We start from the raw sequence: 20,854 nt of genomic DNA, 5'->3' as shown, positions 1-20,854 counted from the left end.
TCATATTCAGAGCTCGTGTGGCGGCTCTGAACCTAGGAAGTCTCTAGCCTGTGTTGGTGAGATCATGGATGAGAGCTGACCACTGAAAACCATCCAGTTCATGTGGCCAACAGATCAGCTACATTAAGATCTTTAGTCAAAGCTGTTGGCAAGTCTGACTTCCTATCTCATGAGGAATTACAGTGATCTGAAATGTTTTTTCCAGTTCTTACTGAGAAAATACTTGTGACGTTCCTAAACCAGAACACGATTCAAAGGGGTTACTGAGTAAAACCAAAGGATGAATTTTTCACCACTGGAATTCAGATACGCAGAGGACAAAAATCCACAACATTCACTTCGGTATCAGTTGGCAGCTGCAAATGCTTTGAAAGAATGCAACTTCAGGATCACCTCAAGGAGGAGATGACCCTGCAGCAAGGCAGTACAGGTCTAGCAGCTCAGCTAGCCCTCCCCTGCACACAGAGTCAGCAAATGGTCCACAAGCTTTGGAAATCAAATTGCCGAAGGCGCTGCCTGGCACGGTAGCCTGGCAGACCTGGGTCACAGCCAGCCCGTGTCATGACACTCCTTGGAGTCACAGATTTCATGGCACAATGTGAACCTAAGTAGGCTGTTAGGGAGCTGGAAATGAAGCTGGCAGGAAGCCCAAAAGACCAGATTCAAAACCTTCCTGCCAGAGAGGATTTCACTGCAAGAGCTGAGGAACTGACACATTTCCTTTCATGTTTTACTTTAAATGGAGACATGTTTCCAACAGAAAACTCTCCACAGGTTCCTTTATTGAAAGGCCTTGGACCCTGATCCCGCAAACACTTTGACTCACAAATAATTTTCTGGAAGTGTGTAAAGTCACCGTGTTATGATTTTGCAGCATTAGATCTCCTTCAGCTGCCCATTCGCAGGGTTGACTCCAAAGGCAGAGCTCCCTATGGTTGACTCAGCAATGAGCCATCTTTTGTTGTTCATCTGGCACATGTTCGCCTTGTTTGCAGAGCCATAGCTAGCGTGCAGTCATGTCACCCCCTTGAAACAACATTCAAGACATGAAGCAGATGCAGCTACATCTGTGACTACATCTGCATGAAACAACACATGCTGGTTACTTACAGCATATTCAAACTGCAGATTAAAATCCCGGTTGTTTGCTTGAAGTTGTCTCTCTTCCTCTGTAAAGAAGAAGAAACACATCACACATGCTTGAAGGTAAGCAGAGTCGATACAGATATGAACAAAGCATCAGAAATTACAAGCAGAGCTGCTAAACGGTAATGTCACCGGGAACCTCTGCTCTGGGTTAACCACCCCATGCCAGGGAAGTGAAGAGGCTGGTGCCACTGATAGAGCAGCACTGTGGACTGGTGCCATAGCACTCTAAGCCCATACTCCAGTTCTCCTCTGCCCACAACCTACTGCAATGCCAACACTGGTTTGACAGGTTGTTCACCTTCTCCTGGGTAAGAACTACCACTTAACTAGCGGTGCTCACTATTCCTGCCCTGCTCCATCTCTTCCCCCTGAAGTCTCTGGGGCTGTTGCCATCAGCCTACTGTTAGCACCCTTCCTCCAGTACAAGTGCATCTCCTCGCATCATCCCAGTGATGGGACATCACCACCATGGCTATCATGAAATCAAAAACTACTGGAAGGGATTTCAAAAGGTCATCATATCTAACCTCTACCTCAAGACAGGGTCATGCCCGTCACTCCCATGATGTGGGCGTGGCTTCAGACTGCCTATTTGAGGACTGTAGTGTCCTTCCCCTGGGGGAGTTTTTTCCCCATTATTTGACAAAAACCTCATTACTTCAATTTGAACAAATTACATCTTCTCCTGGGATGGTCCACAGTGCTCTTCTGCTCCCCCTCAGTTCCTTGTTCCATTTGTCAAGGACACAGAGCACAGATGAGTTCATTACGTCTTGAAGGCTGTTATGCCTTACTGTAGTCTTGTATTCCCAAGGGTAAGCAACTCCAGTTTTTTCAATCACTTCTTATGGGTCAGTCTGTCAGAAGTAGCATCATTTTTCCTGCTCTCAAGTGGGCTTCCCAGTTAGTTTACCTCATTCTGGATGCGCAGTGGCCAAAATGGGCTATAGTTTGCAGCTGAGGCCTTACCAAAGCTGACCAGAGCACAAGGGACACTCCACCTATATTGTAGACAACATGTATTTGACATGAGAATTCACCTAGAAGTAATTCAAAATAATATCCCTATGCATCACCAGCATGCAGCTGATGGTGTTCCAGAATATGATCCATTTTGGCAGATCCCTTCTGGCAAAGCCGATGCCTCATCAGGCAAGGCAAATCTTTCATTTGTCCTTGCTGAACTGCATCCAATTTTTTTCAGGCTATTTCTCCAAGTAGTCAATTCTAATCTATCTTTCAGTGTGCTTGTTGCTCCTGCCAGCATGGTGCCATTCGCAGATTTACTGTGTTCTTTATTCTGCCAGCCAAGATGGAGAAGAAAATATTGAATTCCAGACTCAGGATACATCTCTGATAAATCTTTCAAGTTTCATAATCAGTCATTGATAACTATTGCCAGTGTACTTTTTTCTGAAAAGTCTGGCACTCACTGTATGGTGAATTTATCTTGAGCATGTATCTCCAGTTTACTTGTAAAAATGCTGTAAGTGACAGTCAAGATACATGACAGCTATCTAAGGCTTTTTCACTAGCCCTCTGGCTACCACTAATATAGAATTAATTTTGTCTTGATGCAGTTTTCCAGGACTGCTGACTGTTAATCATCTTTCCACAGACACACACCTCTAGTTAGTTTGAAGTGGTTTGTTGAATTGTTTCACCCTTTACCCAAGAAATGAAGCCAATACACCTATAATCACCCAGCTTTTCTTTTCCCCCTATTTCAAGACAGATTGCTTGCTCTTTTCCCAGTCTTCTGAACTTTGCCTGTCTGTGCACCAGAAACTCCCAAAGGCAGCATTGCTCCAGGCTATGCTCTACCTTACCGAGCCAACCCATTCCCTCCCTATTCCAAGCCCAAACCCTCCCCCCTTCTCCATCTAAAGAAAAAAAAAAACCAAAACCAAACCCAAACCCAAACCCAGATTTCTTAGGATTATTTGCTAGGCTTTTTTTACTGAGTAACAGTCAGTCTTTGAACTCCCTCTTACTAGCAAGGTTACAGAACCCCAGAGATCCCAGCTCTTACAGAACAACTTTTATTGCCCTTTATGTCCTCAACAGCTTTTTTCTCGCCTTGAGCGTTTGCCACACAGTTTGTGCTGCATGAAACAAGCTCCTTTGCTCCTTCTGGAGGCATCCTTCTTCTGCCTGATGTGAGTGAGGAGCTTGTGATTTTCCCATTTCACGCACCCTTCTGAGCCTCTCCCTGAAAGATGATAACTTATACCTGTGCCCTTAACATCAATTATTTAAGGAAATGACAGCTCTGCTTAATTCTCCCTCCATCCCAGATTTCCTTTCCATAAGATCTCAGTTACTAGTTCTTCGTATTTACCGAAGATTTCCTTCTTGAAGGCCATTTTAAACACTTTGCTATTGTCACTTTTTACTGTGTATCATACTGTCCCTTCATAATTGTTCCTGTTTACACTCCCTCCTGCTTTCACAGGACCAGCCAGCTCCTCCCTGCTGGAGGGAATGAGTTCTGGAACAGCCTCCTCTCTAGCTCCAAAAAACTATTCACCTCTGCACCAAAACACTGTGCCAGCTGAACAGGTCGTGTTCCCCTACACTCCTCTCCCACTCTGCCCCTGTATAGCTAGAATTCTTCATTTACCATCAAGTCCCGTCCCTCAGAAAACTATGTATTAGTTTTTTTCCCAGAAGACTGCCCCTCTTGGTTTTGTATGCCTGTGTTCTTCACCCTTGTGGCATTACTCAGAGATCTGCGATTTCTTCATCTCTTCCTTCACGCTGGATCCCAGAGCACACAGACATACAAGGAAAACCTCTGTTACCCTTCCAGGATAAGCTTTATTCGTTTCTATTAATATTCCAGCCTCACGAGTTATCCCAGCACGTGTCTATTACACCTATTAAATGATGCGTTAAGACATCTAGTTCTTCCTGTTTATTCACTCTTGCATTAGCAAGCGTCTAAGCTACTCAGTGCATTCAACTGCTATCCTTCCTCCTTTCCCTCCAACAACCCTATAAATAACACAGCATCCCTAATTTTTAAGCCTTTTTTTCAGATCACTTTTTTTTTTTTCCTTCTCTGTCTGTGGGCTGTTTTCATCAAGCCCTCTAATTACTGATATAAAGCTATCTTAGCAGGTAAATGTGCTTTTCTCTTTCTTCAGGCACATCTAGCTGTGTCGGGCATTTTTGAATCGGGTCCCATCTGCCCTGACTGGGTGATTCAAACCACAGAGGCTTCATTCAAGACCCACAAAGTGCTTAATCCTTCACTGCTTTCCTCAGACACATTTTTTCTCATCTTTCACAGCGGGGAGAACAATGTACAGAGAGATCAGAGTAACTTGTCTAGTGTCCCAGAGGAAAACAGAAGCAGAGCTCAAGAGGTCCAGACTCACAGGGCTTCAGCTATTGTGTTATGTGCCCCTGCAGGAATTTTCCTGAGAGCAACCGGTATTACCAAAGCAGACGAAAGATAAAGCTATTTGTTAAAAACAGAACCTCCCGACACTCGCACATTTCCTCTCATACAGTAAGTGCTACTCTTATGCCCTCCCCAGGGGCTCCAAGTCTAGTCCTGGAATGAATGCCACAGAAAAGATAAACAGCTTTACCGTAAATAGGAATAGATGACAAAGCTTGAAAACCTACTGGGCTATAGAGGCACACTCACGGAGCCCGTGATGGTCCTGGGAAGGGGAACGGGCAGGCAGGGGCAGAGCTGTTTGCACGCACCGCACGCTTACATGGAGCAGCACAAGCAAGCCAAAGACCTGCAGCAACCCTGAAAACAAAGGGCTGGCCGCTGGCAGGGGACAGCATTGTCCGTGCTGCTTTTGAATCGGGTCCCATCTGCCCTGACTGGGTGATTCAAACCACAGAGGCTTCATTCAAGACCCACAAAGTGCTTAATCCTTCACTGCTTTCCTCAGACACATTTTTTCTCATCTTTCACAGCGGGGAGAACAATGTACAGAGAGATCAGAGTAACTTGTCTAGTGTCCCAGAGGAAAACAGAAGCAGAGCTCAAGAGGTCCAGACTCACAGGGCTTCAGCTATTGTGTTATGTGCCCCTGCAGGAATTTTCCTGAGAGCAACCGGTATTACCAAAGCAGACGAAAGATAAAGCTATTTGTTAAAAACAGAACCTCCCGACACTCGCACATTTCCTCTCATACAGTAAGTGCTACTCTTATGCCCTCCCCAGGGGCTCCAAGTCTAGTCCTGGAATGAATGCCACAGAAAAGATAAACAGCTTTACCGTAAATAGGAATAGATGACAAAGCTTGAAAACCTACTGGGCTATAGAGGCACACTCACGGAGCCCGTGATGGTCCTGGGAAGGGGAACGGGCAGGCAGGGGCAGAGCTGTTTGCACGCACCGCACGCTTACATGGAGCAGCACAAGCAAGCCAAAGACCTGCAGCAACCCTGAAAACAAAGGGCTGGCCGCTGGCAGGGGACAGCATTGTCTGTGCTGCTCACAGCCAGCAGGTCTACCCAGCTGCCTTCACAGGACGGAGCTAGAGAAATGTGTGATGGATGGAGAGGCACGAAGACATCCAGAACTGCTCATCTGGGCTGGAGCCCTTTGGGTATCTATTTCCTTGTCAGCACATGAGACACGGTGCACATGGGGGAACCTCGGGGTCACAAGCAGCTTCTGAAAAGCTCTAAAGTCCTCAGTGACTTTCTGGTTTTTGTAGGCAGGGCAGCCCTTGAGGGGACAGCACACAGGAACAGAAATCCAAGGGCTGCTGGCAGCAGCTGGACATGCCTCGAGCAGCTTTGCTCTTCCCAGGGCTCACCAGGGGAGTGAGGAGCCATCCCCTGCCCTCAGCCTGCCCCCAGGGTCCATGCAGCCAGGGAAGAGGCATCTGACACGTGCGTTTGAGTTCAAGGATCTCAAATGCTCATAGAAAGAAACCATGGGTGTATCTGCTCCAGTGAGGAAGGGAGACTGGCTTCTCACCACAGTGAGAGATGCACTCCCCAGGAGGAATGGTTTTACATGAGACACAAAACCAGCTGAAAACAGCTTAGGGATGGCATGAAAACATGAAGCAGTGGGATGTGAAACAGGACAGAAAATGCAATTCATTCAAGGCATTGCCCTCGTGTGCCTGATCATACAGTACCTAAGGGCAGGTTTTCTAGGACAACCCATGTCTGAAGGCCTCAGATAGCTATGAACCTGGTTCAAAACTGAATGGAAAGTCTCTGGCTTGCCGTAGCCATCCATCCTTTTCAGAGGTAGTGACCCTAAAGGCCAAAATATGAGGCTAATTTCTAGTGGCAAGATTTTAATTTTCCTTACTAGAGAACAGCCAATACCTTTGGCTAAAGCAGGAACAACCACAGGGAATTGCAAAGGGTGCCTCATCCAACATCAGCAAGCAGAACTTTCTGTCCTCTGCCTACACCAAAGGAGAACCAGCACTGACCACATGCACAGGGGAACGCTGCCTCAGTGGCTTTATCTTTACCAACAGAGGACCATGAGGTCGTACTTCTGTGCCTCCTAAACCAGCAGTTCTCAACCATCATAGGCCAGACAACTCTTACTCGTTTCTGGAACTGTTTGGGCAGAAATGAAGCCTCTTGGGTGATCACAATAAACAAAGAGTTAGGGAAAGTCAAGCATTACACCAGCTTCGCCTGGAAGCCACAGCTCAGGGTATTTTGGCTGTAGATCCAAGCACGCGTGTCTTATCATGCCCTGTTGATTCTGAAAGCCCTGAGGAAAAAGGGAGGGGAAACCTGAAGGGCTATCAGATGAGAAGTTTTTCATTTCTTGAAACTTTTCTATATCTATGAGCAACTCAAACTTCCTGCTTCTGCAAACTGCAGTCACAAATCACTGCAAAGAAGGAATGGGATTTGTGCTCCAAGTTATCATTTTACTGCCACTGAAAACTATTTTAAATTATTCATTAGTGGAAACTCATCATACATAAATATGGCTTAGTGCCCAGTTCTTGGTCTAACCACTGAGACCAAGTCACTGGGAAAGTGGCTGTTTTCTCAGGCAGACAGATTTAGGAGCTAAACCACAGAATAACATCTGTATTTAATAAAATTAAACCCATGCCAAAAATCAGCTATAAATGTAACTGGCCAGCCCACCAGCCTTCTCTGTTTAAGACTGCTGCATGGAAATGTCTCGCAAAAGTTTAGAATCGAGATCTGGTCAGACAGCCTGGAAATTTGTTTCTGGTTTATGCTAAAGAGCGTGTGCCAAGAGCAATGCTTTCAACAGGGTGTTGGAAAAGTTTTGTAGGTATTAGGTCTTGTGGCTTGAAGAAACAGGAGGTTAAGATCTGCCTGGTTTTGCCAAGTCATATACAAACTAGGGCCTGATACCTCATGCATGAAACGAACACAGCCCAATTAGGGGAGTGCCGTGTAGCTAAGCCTGACAACAGAACAGAGACAACATAAACTCTGTAAAAATAATGATCTCTACTCCACCCTTGAAACAAGCGACCTCAAAAGCACGAACGCTGCCCTGGACAGCCACAAAGAGTGGCATCCAGGAGGCGGGCTCATCTCCCCAGCTTCCCTTGCAGGCTGGCTCTTAGCAAAGCTATTAACCTTAACAATACCAAGTTGGGAAAGCTGTGACATGGTTATTCTGCTCCCAAGGGCACATATCTGACCTTCCTGAGCTGTCCTTCAGGCAGCAGTGGTTCAGGTCTCCCCTGCAACAGACTATAAGCTGTCTCAGAAGACGTCCAGCAGTTGCAGCACATTCTTTGCTTCAGATCTCACGAAGTGCCTCCTTCACCTCTGTTCCATCTTCCCCTCCAAAGTCTGTTGACCCTACAGGTGGGCACCTCATCATCACTTGTGTGACTCAGCTTTTGGCGTCACCTCTCAGCAGTGGCACAAGTGCCACCTCGCATCCAGCACACAGCAGATCACCCATCTCTTCACAGGGCAGAGAAATCCTAGCCCTTAGTTCTGGTCTTTGCAGGACTCTTACCCTGTGCACAAGCAACTGAAATCCATCCTGGTGCGTTGGTATCTCTATCCTCCTCCCAAAAAAGAGAATTACGGTGTCCATTGAAAGGCAACTCCATGGCAGAGGGCAAGTCATTGCATACCGTATTAGGCAACTAAAATCACTGCTCCCAGGGATGTTGTTATACAGGCTACTAGCCAAAATCTCCTTTCACCATAAAGCAATAATGGTCATTTTTGCAAACATGAGAGATGAAGGAACCATGCAACAAGTTTCTCAATTTGCAGGCACTGTATGGGGCAGAGTCCCTACTGTTGGTTTAAAGAGAATGGGAATATATTTTATAGCAGTGATACCATAGGATTTCACATTCACAATACAGCAGCACCTTGCTGGGATCAGAGCTGCACCAAGTGAACACTACCCAAAACCAAAGCCTGGGATCATTACGCAACAAGCTCCACATGTAGTATGGATCAGAGGATACATGGCTGAAGGGACGAGCCTTACAACAGGTCTGAGGCTCACACTGGTTATATACCTACATTTCACAGCCAGTCTGGGACACAGACAAAAGCCAAGCCCTGGTCACCCAAGCGTCAGGCTAATGCTGTAACCTGCCTGGTGCCGGCATGCCAGCTGCTCTGCGGCACGAAGCCGAAGCCCATCCCTGCCCTGAACCACAGCCAGAGCCTGGCAGGGTGCAGCGAGCCTGGCTGGGGCAGGAAGCACGGCGAGAACCCGGTGGGATGGGAACGGGGAAGGGGAAGGTCACAGCCAAGCCCTGCTTGGAGCAGGAACATGCCCGGCTGCCTGGCAAACAAATGTGATTTTTCTGTTCTTGACTCAAAGGAGGGGCCCTCCAGGGTTCCATTTTACAAAACTGCACATTTTTGCTGTGTAGATGTCCCTTCCTTTATGGAGCCTCTCTGGCTGCTGTGGCTGGAGAGGATTTATGCTGGCAATCACATGCATTTTCATCTCTGAAATGGACTAGCTTGTACCGAGTGTGAGGGATTTAATTTAAAAAAAAAAAAAAAAAAAGCCTGCAGCAAGACCATTCAGATACACCACCATAAATGGGGTTAGTCCTATTCCCTCCTGCCAGTTCCTCCATTATTAAATAAAGATCTTCTTTATCATGTCTTTTTGCCTCGAAAGAACAAGAATCCTCCTTCTTCCTGAAGAAATGAAATGCAGGAAATACACTTTTGAGGTCATGGATTGTGCCTTTTGTGCCTCGTACTGAGCCCAGCCTCCTGCTGGCACTAAACAAACACTACATGGCGACTGGAATTTGCCAGCACAGGTAAAACATTTCATATGTTCCCAGACCAGATATTAATACCAAATAAATTTTTGTCTGGCATCACTAACAGAGGGCCCACTTAGGAGATGTACTGACACTTTTCCATTTTCATACATCAAATGTAAGGTCTGAAATAAAAAATCTTGAGGCTGAACTGGAATTATTTCTGCCTCAGGTCCAGTAAATTTTTAATATGAAGATAAAGTTCAATAGTAGATCCTGCCCTTTTCTAAAAGCAGTATTTGATATTATCACCATAAGGAGAGAAAAAACAAGAAAAGAGAGCTCCAAAAGGATGCCTTGGATTTGGCCAGCAGGTACAATGCTCGTGGTCCAACAGCGCTCTTGGGACACAGGCCTGGAAGAAGTGCTATATAACCCTAAACCAGAAAATACTCCCTTTTAGGTTAGTCAGGGAAGGGATGAAGGCTGTCTCGTCTCTCCCTTTCCCCATCTCCTGCAGTAATACCAGTTCTGGTTTGTCCCTTGCTTCCTCCTCCCAGAGATGTCTCACCCACCTGTCTTGGCTCTGGGCAAGGGGTGGGGACTCACCACGTCTCAGAAATGCCTTGCAACAAATTATTTCCCAAGAAGAATCTACATCTTTTTATGTTTGTTTGCAGTCCGTGTCAGAATGAAAGTACACATTTTTCAAATGTATTAGCAGCAGAAATTGTCTCTTCTTCATTTTGGAAAGCTTTGTAGTTTTGGGTGTTTTTTTTTAAATTTGCTTTAGAATTTTATATCACTTTGTATCCTGTTTTTTGTAATAGCAGTTCACAATATTTTGACCAATACCAGCACGTCAAATAAAGCAGCTGAAACATTAATTTGCTTTTGTTTTAAAAACTAGTCTGACAGTGACTGGCTGGCACATACAATTTCCGTTACTAGAAAACACTATCTCCTAGACATGCTGGTAATGCCACAGCTTGACACAACTGCAAATGTTGTTCATAACAGTGATACACAGTGATAGGAAGTGATGTAAAAATCATAAAAATAAATACAGCTGTCTGAAACAAACTTTGAGAAGTTTTTCAATTCACAGTTATTTCCCTCATGGGAAATTATGTAAAAATAAATAAATTTTTGATACTCAGTGTCTGTTGTGGTAAGACATTTCCTATCAGATCTGAATGGGAACCCCAGAAGGCAGCTGAGCTTTATGCCTGTAGAGCCAGTCTTGGGATGCCTTCTCCATAAGGAGCTGCTACCCCTGCCAAGCTCTGCCCAGAGCCTGGCTGCTCAAAACCCAGCTGCCCTGTAGAGCAGGCTGTCCCTAGCAGCACGAAGGAAACCCCAGTGGAGGTTTCCAAAAGCCCTGGCTCAATTTATATCCTTCCCCTTCCACAGTGCTCCTGGGCTGGGCTTATGGAGACAAAGCTGCAGCAGTGACCACTCTTGCCATCAGCTGGAAACACACGCCTTGGGATAAGGTTATCTGTGTAGATGAGTTCTCCCTGTTCCCTATTTCTGTTTGTTCCATAGATAGTGCTTGACCATCCCCATCCCTGAGGTATGAAGCTCCGGCACTGAGTTAAGCTGCCATGGGATCAAGCCAGTGAGCAGGGATACTCCACATTTATCAGTCATCACCAAGGCATGATCCTTATTTCTTCCCACATGCTCCATGAACCGAAAATGTCCCCATTTCTCTCTACAATGTTCATTGTAGGTTAAACCTTGGCACAAAAGATCTGAGGCACCTTTTCCACATTAACGCTACTGCTGCTTATCTAAGGGATGTACTTCCCCACTTCAGCGTGAAGAGTTTCACTAAGGTTCAGTCATCTAGGAACTGGTTTCCTCCGACAGTCTTTGTGTGTCTGACATGATGCTATACATGAAGCTGAGTTTTAGTTACATCCCTGATTCCTTGTGTAAGGAACATAAAACTATAAAAAACCTGACTCTTACCTCCAAGAAATTTGGACTGTGTAACCTGTCTTGTTAAATAATACCTATCCTGAAAAAAACTCGCCTAATTTTGCCTGCATCTCAGCTCATGTGGAAACAGCCACGTCTTGCTGGGTTGAAACAGCAAAATATTCCTGGTTCTCATGGGAGTGATCCTGATCCCAGTTTCAGCAGCTGAATCCATTGGTAATCCATTCCAGGGTAATCCATTCCCTCCCATGAAAGTCATACCATGAGCATGGCTCTTCAGTAAGGTTAACTGTCATCCAGTTTTGTTTCTGGAATGGAAATTTGGTCTTTCTATGAGCAGTACTGTGCCTCCGAGATGAGTGCATGGATTGTTCCCCGAAGAGCTTCATCTGCTCTCAGGCAGCGCAGTCCTACAGGCTTTTCCAAATACAAAGGCTTACAAACTGTTGGATTAAAATAGCACTTCAACCCTGGCATTTACTCCAGTGAAATGTTTGCAAGGAGCAATCATAGCCCTTTTGGCTTTTGGGCTGCAAGGCAAAAGAATTAAAAATAAAAGGGGAGGAAAAGCTCTTTTAGATTCCTGTTATGGAAGCTCCTCATTCCCTTACCACCAAGTTCTCTGAACTTCCTCCAGTTTGAATTCATGGGTTTTGAACTGGTAATCAAAAGCACATAAAATGTGAAAACAAATTATTTTTTTCCCTATGAAGTATGTTCCTTTATATCTAGAAAGATCTGAGTTTCTTAGACACTTGGTTGAAGGGGGGGTTGAACACTGCTCTGCTAAAACCCAGATGCAGGGCCATGCAAAATACAGAATTTCCCTAATACAGCAGCATAATATTTTTGATAATCAGAACAACTACTGCTTTACAAGGGGGGATGCCCTGGGTGGATGGCGGCTCACAGACAAGCCTGTGCTCCCTCACCTCCAAAGCCAAGAGGGAGAAAGAGACCTTGGGCTGGCAGAGACCCTTCCCCGTGAGCAGTCACAACCTCCCCTCCTGGGACTATCAGAGCAGCAAATGGATGTCCCTGTCTTAACACCAGAGCTCACAGTCTGCCCCACAGCAGGAAAGGGAAACTCCAGCACAACTGCAAAAATAAACCCTTGGGAAAAAGATCTCTTCTGAGCTCAGAGAGGTTGGGGAAAAAAAATAACTTCATGTCAAAAGGCAAGCAGGGCACTAATCTCTGCTGTTCATCAAATACCTTATGAGGAAAGGCTGAGAGAGCTGGGCTTGTTCAGCCTGAAGAAGAGAAGACTGAGAGGGGATCTAATCAACATGTACAAATATCTCAAGGGTGGATGTCACGAGGACGGAGCCGGACTCTTTGCAGTGGTGTCCAGCGACAGGACAAGGGGCAATGGGCACAAACTGAAGCCTAAGAAGTTTCAGTTGAATATGAGGAAGAACTTCTTGACTTTGAGGGTGCCAGAGCACTGGCACAGGCTGCCCAGAGGGGTTGTGGAGTCTCCTTCTCTGGAGATATTCAAAGCCTGCCTGGATGATATCCAGTGCAACCTGCTCTGGGTGACCCTGCTTTAGCAGGGGGGTTGGGCTGGATGATCTCCTGAGGTCCCTTCCAACCCTTGCCATTCTGTGATTCTGTGATACAGGGGAGAACACCCTGGAAAGGAAAGCCTAGAGACTTTCCCTCTTCACAACGTCTGCAGACCTGGATCCTTGACCAGAGATCGCACCCCAGGCCCAGAGGTGAAGTGATAAAACACAAGACTCGGTGCAGTGGCTCCTGCTGCGAAGCCTGATGAAGACGCACCCTAAGAGGCTGTAGGAGGCTGGCCCACTTGAAGGATACACTAGTAGCCCTCCTGCTGGACCTCTTCCAAGCATTCATCTCTGCAGGGATTTCTGCTGCAAAGTCCGGTGAAGATCGTGCTGCAGAGGATGGTTGCTCCCTACCTCCACACCCATTTATTTGGCTGCCACGGGGAGCCCACAGGGAGGGAATTATGCAGGCTCTGGTTTCTCCTGCAGAGTCAGTGTTCCCCTCAGCAGCTTTTGCGGTATTCTCAGGGTGTACTTCTGTATTTTGCTCTTCTTCCTACAGCTCATTGAAAGGAATACCCTGGCCATTGCTGTTAGCACATTTCATCACCAAAAGACTGCATCAGACCTTCATGCTAAGTTGCTTCCAGCGTATTTTATAAACTGCTTGAGAAAGGGCACTGTGCATTGCTCATCCACCCACTCCCCCCAAATATCCTTGTAGAAAAGACACCAAAACCCAACTTCCCCAAGCCAGGCATGTGCCACGACAGAGCACAAACTTTGCAGCCTGTTCTCTTTCAGATGTGTCCCCCCCATTCACAGGCGCACAGTCCACAGCACTCCCCCAAGGTAGTACAAAATGCAGGAAAAGTAAAGAAAGCTTGCCTTCCTCCGCCTGCTCTGCAGGTGTAGGACATGCTCCCAAGCATGCTCTCAAGGGCTCGCACGTGTGCTGTATTTACATTCCTTAGGTTGTCGCCCACAGCAATGGCATTACCAGACTGCACTCACCTTTCAATTTCTGCTTTCCAAATTTTAATCCAAATAGAGACATCCCAATACTTTATTTCAGTCCAACTCCATGGAAATTCTGCAAAAGAAAAGAGAAAGTAATTTACAATGGGGGTTTCTAGTCCCGCAGCATGACACGATGCAGCACATATGTGTAATTCTGTGCCTGTAAAATGGGAGAACCAAACTCCTAAGCACCGTGGCGAACAGCTACAGTTTATCACATAGCATATTTTTAAATGCAAAACCATCTCAGGTTTTCAAGTTGCACTGCATCAGTGTGGGCTACCTTACCTTAGACATTTTGACCTGTTCATCCCCTGACATGCTCGAAGAAGGGGCCAGTGGAGGAGAGACTGAAAAGGACATTCCCCCCTATAAGAAAAGGAGAAATACATGCACAGGGCTTGTACTTAAGGTACAGAGGAACTGTGTGAGCAGCCAGCATAAGCCCAGCCTCCCTGAAGAGGAGGAAGCAGTGGGAAATGCTGGTTTCCTGTACATCTATCTGCCCGTGCTCAGCATGTGCTGGCTCACACTGTTGTCCATCTGCTGGTCACCCTCCATGTCTGGGGTGGGCTAGCCTGTATGGCTCCAAGTAAAACTTCTCCCCTGCTCGCTGCAAATTTCCTGGCCCAGAAGCCAAAAGCCAGGCACCAGAAAAGCACTTGAGGCACTGAATATATCCTGATAGGCAGAGGAATTGAGCATGAAACAAAATCACATCAAAAACTGGCAGTAATGAAACTCTCAGTGATCCAAGAATCAGAGAGTTAAAGGACTTAATGGTGATGTTGGTGCTGGCAGCCTGCGAAGATCCGTGAGCATGGGAAAAGCCGGCACTGCCTGGCATGCCTGGCTGACAGGGAGCCTGAATCAGCAAGAACGATGTACTGGTTGCTTAACCAGTCAGTGGAGCCAAGCTGAGACAATTGAGGGAACGGTAATCTGTCCAGAACAAGTTTTCTAGGTGACAGAATGAAGTTTCTGCACTTTATCCTATGTTATCTGTGCAGAGCAAGGGTGTCTAAGGAGGTGAGTATAGCAAATATATCGTATTTTGGAAACACACAAAGGCGAATACAGCCTACGCCACTGCCCAAACGCAAGCCTGATACATCACCAGACCATGCCCAGTGCGAGCTTGGGCTTCATGTCTTTTCAGAAAATGAAGGTAAACTTTAAGGAAACTCTACAATCATTGCATAGGTCAATCATTTCTGCGCAGATCTCTATTCCAGATGCTAAAGCAAAGCTATATTTAGCAGCTGCAATTCAATGAGCCTGAGATAAGGCAAACAGCAGCAGGTAAACACCAGCCAGCCAGCTAAGCACTGCACACCCCGAGCACGGCGCAGCCCTGGCACAGTGCTCCCTGCCGCTCGTCACGGCGTTCAGGAGCACCTCTCTGCCTACCACAGTTGCAAGAGATCATTCTTCAATTCACTTAACGTAGATCCAGTTGTTTCTGCTCACCAACAAATGCTTTGGCAACACCTCTCCCCAAAATTTCCTCTGTCCATGGAGGTAAACGGTTTAGAGTTGCAATATTCAATGTCACAACCTAAAGCTTTCTCAACCCTGCTGACCAACCCTGCTTTCCATCCCTAACTGACCTCAGTCTATCATTTTGAACATATTTCTTCCATGTTTTAGAACTACTATTATGTCTTGCAAAACCCTCATAACTAGGACTGAGAACTCCCCATAAACTGGTAGGAGGAGTGAGGCACGCTACCCACACACCCAGGGGTAAAGACCTCCGGTTTCGTAGAGCACCAGGAGCCACAGATCTGATAACCAGCATCCACTGGCAACACGAGGATGCAAAAGATCAGCTGGTTGTAATCACCATATGGCCATACTGCTGAACTCTGGATTTTGCTGTATTTGCCAAACATTTTAGAAAGACAATCTGCAACTACTAAACCTTCCCCAGCTGTGTACTCAATTGAGAAGGCATGTAATTTCAGCGGAGGGAAAAAAAGGATGTTTATATTTGGGGGGGAGCAGAGAAGAGAGGGTGGTTATAAGCCTTCTCGGCAGCAGTAACATGAAACAAACAATGGAGTTAAGATCTGCACCTCACAAACAAAAAACTGAAACTTCCTTCAGCTCTGACACATGGCTTTTGCTAATTACTCTGATTCTTTAATCACTGGTTTCTGGCATGACTGCAGGATGACAACAAGACTGTAACAATACACTATTTTGGCATGGAGGGCATCTTTAATTCCTTCAGCTTCTCAGTGCGTTTGATTTAGGACTGCATTCATTGAACATCTTCACTCTGCAGCAAATCTAAGTTACCATCATGGCCAGCACAAATATCCTTGCAGGCTCACTATTCCCGTAAAACCTTCTCAGACAGGGGTGATAACTTTGCCATGTCCATTTGTACCAATTACCTCTCCAGTACATCATTTCCATCACACAGATTTATCATAGCTGCTTACTTAGTTAAAGCCCAGGAGTTACGAATCCTTCCCAAGCTGACCTGATCCTTCACGCAAACTCAGTTCCTGGCTTGCCCAAACCACAGTGTCATTTGAGAATGTGTCAGTATTCAATGGGCACACACACGATAGCATTAAGGGCTTGACACACCCCTATTGCACTGAGGTGTACCCTTTATTTTCATAATAATACAAATATCTTCCTTTGCTTGCTTTGCTATTGACTCACACACCTAATCCTCGTACTCCTTTACCTAGCAAGCCACTCTCACGCTGGCTGTAGCTTCTGTGTGTGCCTGCCTGCTCACAGCCCGCTTTGTGCCAGGACACCTTCACACTTCCAGCCATCAGTTTTCAGTCTGAGAGTTCATTGACCATCAGCTGGAACTGTGAAAACAAACCTAAGCAAATGATGGTGGAGTTGTCCCTTTTGGTGGTGCTCTTGATACTGCTCCCATTTGTGTCCATTTGTGTAACTTCTACAGCCAGATGTGGTCCCTTGGCTGACCTTAGTGCTGCCTCCCTTGCACTCCCGGGTCTTTTTCTTGGCATATTTTGGACTCTCAATCCTACCTGCAGGGTCCAACATCTTTGCACCAATCAATGATCTCCTTCAGAGTATTTTTTTTCCCCAGATCCCACTTGTAATCAAAATTCATGTCCTTGATCAGTTTTCTTGATGTATCTCTCTATTTTTTTAAGTCTGCAATTCAGTTTCCCTTACAAAATTGCAGCAATGGGTCTTCAGCCTCCTGTCACTCAAATACACTGCTATGGTTTCAATTTCTCTTTGTGCTTTCTGGAAAAAAATTGTCTCTCTCATGTTCCATTTTCATGTGGCATGAAGTACTTCTCAAATTTTGTTAAGACACTTTCACAGATTCCTATTCTGGAATTAATTGAAAACCCATAAAATACATGAAAACTTTCTATAGTAAGAAAAAAAGGCAATTTCCTTTTTGCCTTCATTTTCCCTGGCACCAGCTATTTTCAGGTCTGAAGTGAAGCACTGCTTCAGTCTCCTCAAGTTGCCTTCCACAGTCTGTCTCAGCCCTTCTGGACTTAAAAAAAGTCCCTCCAGCTCCATTTTCCACTCAAATTATTTTGTGGTTTGTTTTTTTTTTTTTATTTCTGCTTACTTCAGGTACCCTGCATGGTTCAGTAATCAACTGGGGCTCACAGTATTTCAGTAATCATGCAGGTCCAACTACTCTGCTTAATACGACACGTTACTTCCCCATGTTTCCAGATCCTATAGCAAAAATTATTTATACCTCAAATTCCCAATTCCTCATTTATGGAGATTTAGGGTTTAAGCTACAAATAAATTACCCCTTCTCACCGGTGAAGGCTTTTGTACCTACAGTGCTCTACAAACTGTCCAGCTACTGCTTACACTTCTGCAAAGAAAATCCACCTGCTTTATGGCTACTGAGAGTGTAATCATGCGCTCTGAGCACTTTAACATCCAGAGCGAGACGCTACCTTGGCTGGTCTGGAATTGGGAAGGGGTGCTTTCTCGCAAACCAAGCTCAGCCTTATTTAAGAGAGACAAGAGCCAAATTTGGCTTGAGGACACAACTGCAAAGCTCCTCCCGCATGAGGGGCAGGTTGCAATGAGCTATGGCACATGGAATTTGGAAAGGCTACAGCTTAATCCAAAACCATGGCTCACTGAGGGCTGTGCTGCAAACTGGAGGTAGAGGGAGGCACTTCCCACCACCACAGTGATGAGCAGCAAAATGAGAAAAGACATGGCATGGTTCGGACGAATGGAGAGCAGATGTTGCAGATGGAAAACACGGCTAGTTTCTTGGCCCTGTTTCTTTGGACATAGCTACACGATACGTCAGGTTCAACGATAAATAGAGATTACAAAATACTTGGTGCTTCTGCTCCCATCACCTTGTTCCCAGACTCTGTCAAATGATCCATGTTAAATACAATAATTTTTGGAACAGTTATTTTAATCCAGATCATGGGGTGTAGTTTGGTACAGACTGAAATTCCTGCCCAAGCAGTGGTTTTAGGAGATCTGAGGGGGCAGAGAATTGTGCTGTAATACTAGAAACAAGCATGCAGAGTCCTGGGGAATTACTCAGGAGAGTAAGATTTGTCCAGTCAGTTTTGCCACCATAGTGTGGTATGTATACACCCTAAAAAGCTTAAATAGCCCTGTCCAGGTAAAAATTCAGAAAGCATGCCGTGCCTTCACTCCCCAACTTCCCATGCCAGGTCAGTTTTTGCATGTGAGCAAGATTTGTAAGGTTTTTTTATTTTTTTATTTTGTATTCAGCTGATGTAACAATCACAAATACCCACAGGTCTTAGAACTCTCTCTTTTCCCATGCTAAAGTACTAAATATCCAACCGATAGCTCAGTATATGAGAAAGCAGATCCCACCGTGACAGACAGGGTTCAAGACTGCGTTTGCTGCCCGGTGCTCTTGGTGGGGTAATGCTGTTAAATAGCACGAGATGAACCAAATCTAAGTCCCCAGATCTTGAATACGTATCGCTTTAGACTGGGTTTGGAGGTACAACTGGGAAAATATGAAAGGTTTACAATACATTAGGTGCCCAGGCTCCTTGTTTTCTCCACGCCTTGGTCGCACGCCTGCTCAGGGGCTGTGCAACGTCGGGCGCTAAAGCAGGAAAGTCACGTTCACCCCCGGGTATCGGCAGAGAAGGGCATCACAGCTGGTGCGATGTTTGCTGATGCCCCAGGAAAAGCAATGTAAAGGCCTGGCAGATCTGGCATGGCCTGACCTTGTGATGTGCCACGCAAGGGCATGTTTGCAAAGCGACACCTTTAAACGCCTTGTGTTTTTCGGCCGAGTTGTTCCAATTTTGGTTCCAAAGAGTACAACGTATTTGTTTTCCCCTATCGAAAGCATGCACAAAAAATTTCAGCCATTGGAAATAATTAGCACTAATCATCTTTTAACATTGAAATACATTGTCATTTGTATTTCTCCACCCCTCCTTACATCCTCTTATATTTGAACACCTCAGGAGCAAAACAGGGAGTAGCATGTGTTGTACCACTCCCCGCTTCGCAAGTGGAAAACACAGAAAGCGAGCTGCAGGACGGACAACTGAAACGTGTGTTTTTAATCCCGGAGTAATACACTTCTGCGGCTGAAATTGGATTTGCCTGAATTCAACCTGGTATAAGTTTAAGCAGCAGCTATGAATGGTCACCCTTGGCATTAGGGTTTACAAAAGGAGTGGTGACTCTGGTTTTAATCTACTGGCTCAGTACACAGAGTTTCAAAGCAACCCTGAAACCTCCCCAGCTTTTAAAATACCTGAAGAGGTATCCTGGATGAGGTGAGCCAGCCCTCCAGCTATTTTTTGGTGCTGTTCCAAGCTATACATACAGAAATTCACAAAACTGTGTGCTCCCACCCCCTACGCTCAAATGTGCCAATGCAATTAGCTGTAAGTGCTGGGAAGCAGGCTCAGTCTGTTATCTGCCACGTTTTAAAGTAATGATCCAACATCCTCCATCTGTCTTCATTAAAACACTCTTTAAACTGACACCGGAATGGCAGTCAAAAATTTGCATTCAGCTCCTTCGGGTAAATTGGTTGCAATACTCAAGTTACCGATCAACAGCTGAGGCAGGGAGAGCTCCCAAACAGAAATGCGGTCTGCTCCCTCCGAAACAAGGCGAACAATAGCAGCTTCCCCGGGCGGCTGCTGCTGCTGCTTGAAATCATGCACAGCTCAGCTCACTCCACCCAGAAGTCTATCAGCTTGCCTGCAGAAAAAAAAAAGCTCAACCCCAAGCACTTGGATTAAGCTTTGCAGAGCTCCCAGGTCTGGAAAAAACACAACTTTTCGGCCCCCCAAAACTGTCAGAGAAAACAAACAGGAGGAAGGAAAGCATTAACTCTTACCCTTGAAGGCTTGTGAAAGTCACAGCAACAAACTTGCTGCCCTCCATAGCACTCCGGTGCACTCCTCTCTTCTCATTTACACACAGCTCTATCCCCTCCCAAGTCCAACAGCTTCGCCGGCAGTGGCGGTGCCAGGATGGGCACCTAAGAAAGCACAGCGTCTTCCTGCTCTGAAATGGGCATCGCCTGCTCGTCTCCGAGCCCCTTAAAATCCACCGCAGACCCGCTCTGCCATGCGATGTCTAACTAAACTTACTCCAAGTTCCCTACTTCTTACTTCAGTCACTGGGCTTGGCTCCTGGCCAAATTCTTCCTTTTTTTTTTTTTTTTTTTTTTTTTAAATTCTGTTTCCTGTAGATAGGGAGAGTGTAGTAGCTCCCTTAAAAATAAAATGCTCCAGTACAACAAGCTGTGAAAGAGTAAAGCTGAAAAGCAGAGCACCTAAGGTTAGGGCACCCCAATTATTTCCAGAGGCAACTGCTGCTTGCCTCACCTACCTCCTGCCGACGTGGAAGCTTTCAGAAAGAAGCCAAGGGAGTAAAAGAGTCCAACATATCAAATTGCTTTAAAAAAAGGATGAACTTGGTAAGGGATCCATTTCCCTGCAGCAGCCCCTCTCTCTGCGTCCATAGTGCTGGGGTCAGTCAGGACTCCCTTAAAACCAGAGG

General features: G+C 45.8%; 1 long non-coding RNA gene across 1 annotated transcript; it reads right to left on the bottom strand.

Moving 5' to 3' along the window:
- Positions 1-1,110: 1,110 nt before the first annotated feature.
- Positions 1,111-20,442, bottom strand: LOC118453172. Its single transcript, XR_004843107.1, has 3 exons — positions 20,187-20,442; positions 13,826-13,904; positions 1,111-1,169 (listed from the first exon to the last, which is right to left on the bottom strand). It is a non-coding gene; the product is annotated as an uncharacterized LOC118453172 (long non-coding RNA).
- Between the last annotated feature and the right edge of the window lie 412 nt (positions 20,443-20,854).

Source organism: Egretta garzetta, unplaced genomic scaffold, assembly GCF_000687185.1.
Source record: "Egretta garzetta isolate BGI_Z169 unplaced genomic scaffold, ASM68718v1 scaffold59, whole genome shotgun sequence".
NCBI classification, from domain to species: Eukaryota; Metazoa; Chordata; class Aves; order Pelecaniformes; family Ardeidae; genus Egretta; species Egretta garzetta.
The sequence above is the reverse complement of the archived record's forward strand: the minus strand, read 5'-3'. Positions and strand labels throughout refer to the sequence as shown.